Here is a 6,845-nt window from a genome sequence, read left to right as displayed (position 1 = left end):
CGGTACACGCATAAAAAGAATAAATAATTAAAAAAAAAGAAATTTGTACGCAAACCAATAAAAATGATGTTTGTCGGCGAGCTCTGGTGGTCTAGTGGCAAGAAGGTGTACTGCAATCCCAGAGGTGCACAGTTCAAATCCACCAGATGCTGTGCTGGAGAAGGAGGGACAATCTCCTCCAGTACCAGTGAGATCTGATTTGATGGCACACACACACCCACAAAATAATAAAATAAATTAAAAGTCATGCAAAGGCATCATGGCATGGAGGGTTTATGATATGTGCATGGGTTTCAAGAAAGAGGAGAACAGAGAAAGAATGAGGGGTGTCGAAAAACAAGGCCCAAAAGGGAGAAAGAATCATCTGAGCAGCAAGAGTTTAGCAGGAAGAGGCTTCCAACGCCTGTGGCGTAAAGGTGCAATAATGTGCTAAAAATCTAAGTCCACAAACAGTCTCTTGGAAGCTTTCACAGGATTTCAAAGGGCGAAAGGGACGGCCAGACACTTGTGTCCCTTTCTCATGGGGGCGTTTACGTCCAGCAGGTTTTACAAAAACAGGAAGTGTTAGTTTCATGGTGTAGCAAAAGATACAGAAGGTTGCAGATCCCGGAATCAAAGAATCTCAAGGCAAGTAGGACTCAAGGCTGGGCCTCCACAAAGTTTTATCAAAACTATGCTTTTGTACATAGGGTCGTGATGATCCGGGGGGTGGTGGCTGGTATTTCTGACTCTCTTCGTTATTTCCTTTCCAGGAGGGAGGTGCATCCCCCTTTGGAATATATCTTTCTAATAAATCTAGTCCTGTTTTACAACTGTGGCATTATACAGTATTTGTCCTTTTGTGACGGAGATATTTCACTCAGCCAAATGTCCTCCGGGGTCACCCATTCCATATACTGCAGGACTTCCTTGTTTTTCAATGCCGCGTAATATTCCAGTGTGTAAATAAAGCACAGCTTCTCTGTCCGTTCATTTGTTGAAGGGGTTGTTTCCAGCTCTTTGCAACCGTGAACAAAGCCTCAATAACCATGTGTGTGCATATATCTGCTTGGGTATCCGTGATGATTGCTTTAGGGTATATGCCCAGTAGTGGAACGGCTTATCTTTTTACTTAAAATAAAAAATGAGAAGAAAAAAAAGCTATTGATGAAAGGACCACCCAACCAAACCCTTTTCCGAAAAAAGAGTCCCAAGAATTGTTAAGTATAAAAACAAAGTGAAATCTGTCCAGGAGCTGCCCTGAATGGGTCAGTAAAGAGTCAGTGCAGTATACAACACAAGCAAAAAGAAATAATACTAAGCTTAAAGGGAAACGAAGGATAATGCTAGAACTTTACGAATTTTGAAACCACACGCACATTTTTGTTAATGTGGAGAAGAATGGACATCCCCAAACACTTGACTGTGTTCTCTGAAAATGTCTACTTGGAATAGGAGGCCAAGCAAGGAAACACTATGTGGTTCAAAATCAGGAAAGGAGTGCATCAGGGCTGCGTCCTGTGTCCGTATCTTTCCAAATGACACGCAGAACAGATCTTTTGGGAGGCTGGGCTCTATGAGGAGGAATATGGCATGAGGATTGGAGAAAGATTCATCAACAACCTATGTTATACAGATGACACCAATGTGCTAGCTGAAAAGAGAGGATTGACCTGAAGTGCTGGTTGCAGAAGGTCAAGGGCCGTAGCCTTCTGCATGGAGTGCCATTCTTAACAGTATCAGCTTGCTGGGTTGCGCAATCCACATGTTTGACGCCAGCAGCCAGGACATCAAAATATAAATTTATCCTGGGAAAATCTGTGGTCGGAGACCACTGCAATGTTCTGCAGAGCAACAAAGTCAGGCTGGAGGCTAAGGTGCAGCTAATCCAAGCCAGGGTGCTCACAATTACTTGTTCTGCATCAAGAGACCATAACTAAAGATGAGGGGAAGACAATGGATGCCTTTGGTCTCGGTGCTACAGTGGAGTACTGAACGCACTACAAAAAGCACAAACACGTCTGTCTGGGAGAGACCAGAACCCTAGCAGCTTCTTCTCCTTGGAGGCAATGAGTTTGAAGCTCCAATTCACATTCTGTGGGCATGTGTCCCAGAGGGACGCGGAGGGGTTCTTGGAGAATGACATCACACTGGGAAGGGCGGAAGGACAGTAGAAGATGCCTTTGGCTGAGATGGCCTGACCCAGTGACAGTAGGGCTGATGTGGGAAGATGGGTGTGAGATAGAGGGGGACCAGAATGAGCAAAGAGTTCACAGCTATTGTGCACTGGGTCACGAGGAGTTGCAAGCCACTCGATACTGAATGTAACAACAACAGTGAAACCAGTCCTTCACAAGAAGACACACACGCATCTGATTCCACTCAGATAATGCAGGCAAATGCAGAGTTCACAAACTTCTTGTTTCGGGAGGGTAGTGAAAAAGGAAGGAAATGAAATGACTCGAGGACTCTGAGTTTCTGGGACTGATAAACTGGGAGACTCAACTTGAGTCTCCTTGAGTCAACTTGAGTCAACTTAAGCTATTCTATTACAACTTGTTTACAATTCAAGATGTCATGATTTGAAATGTCTTCTGAGAAAATACACATGTAGAATATGGAAACTATATACTGATGCCCCAGGATCAGTGAAAAGAAATGGCTGTAAGAGAAGAACGAGGGGCAAAAATGAACACTCGTTAACGCCGTTCTCTCTAGAATTTAGGACAGACCGTGGCCTGGATCAGGTGCACCTTAGTCTCAAGAGTGACGTCGTTGCTTCTCAGTAATGTGGAAAGGCCCATCTCCACAGATTTGCATTCTGTCTCTTGATTTTCCTGACTTCTAGTTAGTTCCAAGAGTGTGGATTGTGGAGCCCGGCAAACTAAAGCTGTTAACCATCTCCGTGTCTTCCCCATCTATCATGATGCTGATTGAAGCTCAATGTTAAGAAGACAAAGATTCTTCCTCTCAAAGTAGGAAGGATTGAATTCAACACCACCTCTCCACTAATTGACGTCTTTAACCAATTCCCGGCTAACCGTCAAGCAAGATTTTCAGGGCTGCAAATGTCACTGGGAGGAGTTTTCCCATTTTTCTCTCTCAATTCATTTCAGCATGCCTGTTGTTGTGTTCTGACAAGTCAATACTGTCTCCTAGCTAACCCTTCAGTGGGGTTTTCAGAGGCAAAATAATCATACTGGAAGAGTTTACATTTTTCTCCTGCAGAGAAGCTGGTGGATCTGAACCTTGTGCCTCTGGGGTTGGCAGTACAGCTCCTTTTTCACCAGGCCACAGAGCTAAAGGCAAATCCTACTAAGAGGTATGAGTTTTGCATTCTTAGGTGTCTGAGCTTCCACACAGAGGAACACTTCAGGGAAGCTCCAATGTGTTTGCTGTGAATCTCGTTGTCTCACGTGACCAATGTGCTCTCACAAACGACAGCAGACAGCATCACGCTGAAGGCGCCGGGGAGGCAGGTCAAGCACTTGCAGTGACCTATGCCGTCTACAATTCCCCCAGAGAGTTTTGAGTTTTAATTCCAGGGAATTACAAATTCCAAGAGTGAGAGAAGATTCCAAGAGAGAAGGGGGGAAAATCCCCACAAAACCCTTATTTTAAAGGGAACTGAGACGTCCAGCAATTTAGAGAAGGCTGATACAGAGGATATGTTTCAATTTGGCCTTGGACAAACTCTTCTTGAATTCATGAGTATAAAACAAATGATCCCAATAATTGTGGTGCTCTTCTGGCCTAGTGGAAAGAAGGTGCGCTGGAATCCCAAAGGTGAGGGGCTGGAATTGATCTCCTGCCGCAGAGGAGGAGGAGATGCACAATCTCCTCCCGTGTGATTCCCTGTCTCTCAAAAACCCAGACTTGATGGTCAGTCAACAACAACAAAACCCAATAACTGCTGTCAGAATGATAGGCTTGGCCATGAAGGTTCACATATTATACGATATCCTATGTGGCTTTGCAGACATGGACGTTCACGACAGAACGAGAAAGCTTTGGTTTCTGGAGAGGATGAATCCGTCCACGGATTAAAGTTGCTACGAAGCTTCATTAAGTTATCCAAAGTAAAAATACGCGTTGGATGTAGCATCAGTTGGTGGAGCAAACGAAAAATATTTGGTGGTTTGTAGGATCAGTTAGTTAACAAAACTAAAAATACTTGTTGGATGTAGGATTAGCTAGTTAACGAAACTACAAATATTTGTTGGATTTCGGGTCACCGGGTGTATGTAACTCCTGAGACGCTGAGGACAGGAATATATATATATGGAAATAACTGCAAAAGGCAGACACCTGCTGGGTTTCATTTTTCAATATTAGCTGCAAAACCCAAAAGCTAAGAATTTAGATACAGATCTGGTTCATTTCATCACTGGATCAAATGTAAATCAATCCTCTCTGGCAACAACTAGGCCCTCTAACCTCAACAGAGGTGGGGAAGGAAAAAATGTCAGAAGGGGAGTCAAGGGACCCAAGTAAATTGATCCCCCCGATGGCTTCCAGAGTTTCGGATGGGATATCAACACTGCACAGAACCCAGGCCCCGAGAGATCCCAAGCGCTCAGTCCGTGATAAATAAACTAAGCCAGCAGACCCTCAAGGGAATGGCAGAAAAAATGCCTTTCCTAGTGGACTTTGACCCAGGGAATATGACTGGCTTGTTGGAAGTCCTCTGTCTATTGTCACAGGCCTGGGAGCCGCGGTGGCCTGCCGGGAAGCAGCGACACTGCGATCCCAAAGGGACGTGGTTCAAATCCACCACAGGTGCTTGCTGTGAGGAGGGAGAGAGACAGGCAATCTCCTCCCTTTCCTTTGCTCTGAAAACCTGCAGGAGGTTCAGCTGGGTCCTAACAATGATGGTGATGTTGTCATAGACTCGTCAGGAGGGAGACTTGATTGGCTGCACTGATCGAGAGTCCTGAGAGTGAATTTTGATGCCTTCGCGCACGCACCGAGGGACGGGCCTCTTAGGGGGACTTTGGGGGTCAGGAGGCATGCCGTCAACACAAAGGCATCCAAAAGGTTCAGCCGCTTCGCGGGAGAAAGAGCTACAATCTCTTTGGGATGTTGAGGCTCTGAGAAACCTGCCAGAAGACGCAGCTATGAGTTAGACATTACAGAGTGAGGACAATTCAACCCAGAAGACCAGGCCAAGGATGACCTGAGAACGGTGGCGGCCCCCAGGACCAAGAAGGCTGGTGCATAAACCCAAGGCCCTGCTCACGTCATGAAACGCGTGGGGATCACTTGGACAAGAGCTCCACGCGACATCACGCAAGCAAAGTCCAGTGAAGGTGCTTCAACTCCTGACAAAGAACTAGGAAGGTGGCTGAGATGCAGCTTCCAAGCTTCAAAAGCTTCTAGTTCTGTGAATCCGGCGACCTGCCGTCCACTGAACCCTCTCAGGACAAAAAAGTCACTTGAATGCAGGCTTGAGAAACAACAGATTATGTCCGGATGACCGAGTGTGGTCTCACAGTCTTTCCCTTGAAATCCTTAATATTCCTATTCAGACACGATTTCTTTTTTCCCCCTTGTGAAACTTAAGGAGGAGAATGACCTGAGACAGTCTTTCTCTACTTCCTCAGCAACAACATCTTCATCCATTTCTCCCCACTTCCACGGGAAGAGGATAAAGATTAAAAAATCCCAGGGATGAGGCACCAACGCGAAGCCTATGTCGGCGGGGAAGGGATGACAATATTAAGACTTCATTCGTTGCACGTCCGTGAAAGCCGGAAAATAAAACATGAAAGCTCAGCTCAATAGAGTTTAAAAAAAAAAATTAACAAAACCACAAGTAAAAAAAGTCTGAAAAACAACAGATAAGACTGTGCTGGACACATCCTTCTCAAAGTTGGTGATGTCAAGAGAGCAAGAGTGCTTTGGACGCTACCAAAAAGGTCAAGGGCAGTAACAAATGCCCCCTTCTCCTTGTATCATTCATCACAAGGGGACAAGAGGGGAAGTCGAAGGAACAGCACACAAGATTTCGGTACCGCAGGAAGAAAACAAATAAAGAAAACCAATTACCTTTTCTCCTCACTGGGGAGCAGAGCGGAACCCTAAAAGAGTGCCCGCCAACTCAACAGTGGGAAGAGATCTTTTCTCTAGGACTCACCATTTCCATGTTCCACCTTCCAAAGGGAATGTCTTTCCCTACAATCAGGAAATCAGTTGAGCAAGAGAGGAGTCTGTTTTCCAGGTAAATTTAAGTCAGATGAATGACGTGTGGTCCACACTCACTTCACAGGGGCTAAACTCATTCCTTGGGGTTTACAGAAAAGTCACAAGGGTCCCTCTTGGTCCTTTCTCAGGTGGCGGGACTGGACAAGTCTCTCGGATACCATCCACACTCGAGACCTGAAAGAAACAACGGACAGGAAGCAATTGTGTTGTCAGCCAAACAAGATAGAGTAAAATACATCAGGTGCGCCTGATGCAGGCCATGGTCTTTGCAATCTCTTGCAATGCATCAGACAGATGGAGAATGACTAGTGATGATAGAAGGAGAATTGATGTTTTTGAGCCATGGTGTTAGGAAAGAGTATTGAATAGACCATGGGCTCTGCTAGGAGAACAAAGACGTCTTTTCCCAGGGACGTTAAAACCAGGCTGCTCCTTGGAGGAAAGGATTCTGAAGCTTCGTCTAACATACTCTGGAAAATGTGCAACAATGAATGAATGGAAATCCAAGTTCTTTACAAACTTTAATTAACATAAAACCGAAAATAAAAGAAAGGAAAAAGAAAAGAGACTGACTAAAATTCCCAACAAAAATTCAAATGGCAATTGACGGAAAACCTCATAAGCAGTTCCTTACTTCACATCTGCTTTGCATGCGGACTTCC

Source organism: Elephantulus edwardii, unplaced genomic scaffold, assembly GCF_000299155.1.
Source record: "Elephantulus edwardii isolate Elephantulus edwardi_28Jun2011 unplaced genomic scaffold, EleEdw1.0 scaffold00462, whole genome shotgun sequence".
In the NCBI taxonomy this organism is placed as follows: Eukaryota; Metazoa; Chordata; class Mammalia; order Macroscelidea; family Macroscelididae; genus Elephantulus; species Elephantulus edwardii.
This window is presented reverse-complemented; position numbering follows the sequence as displayed.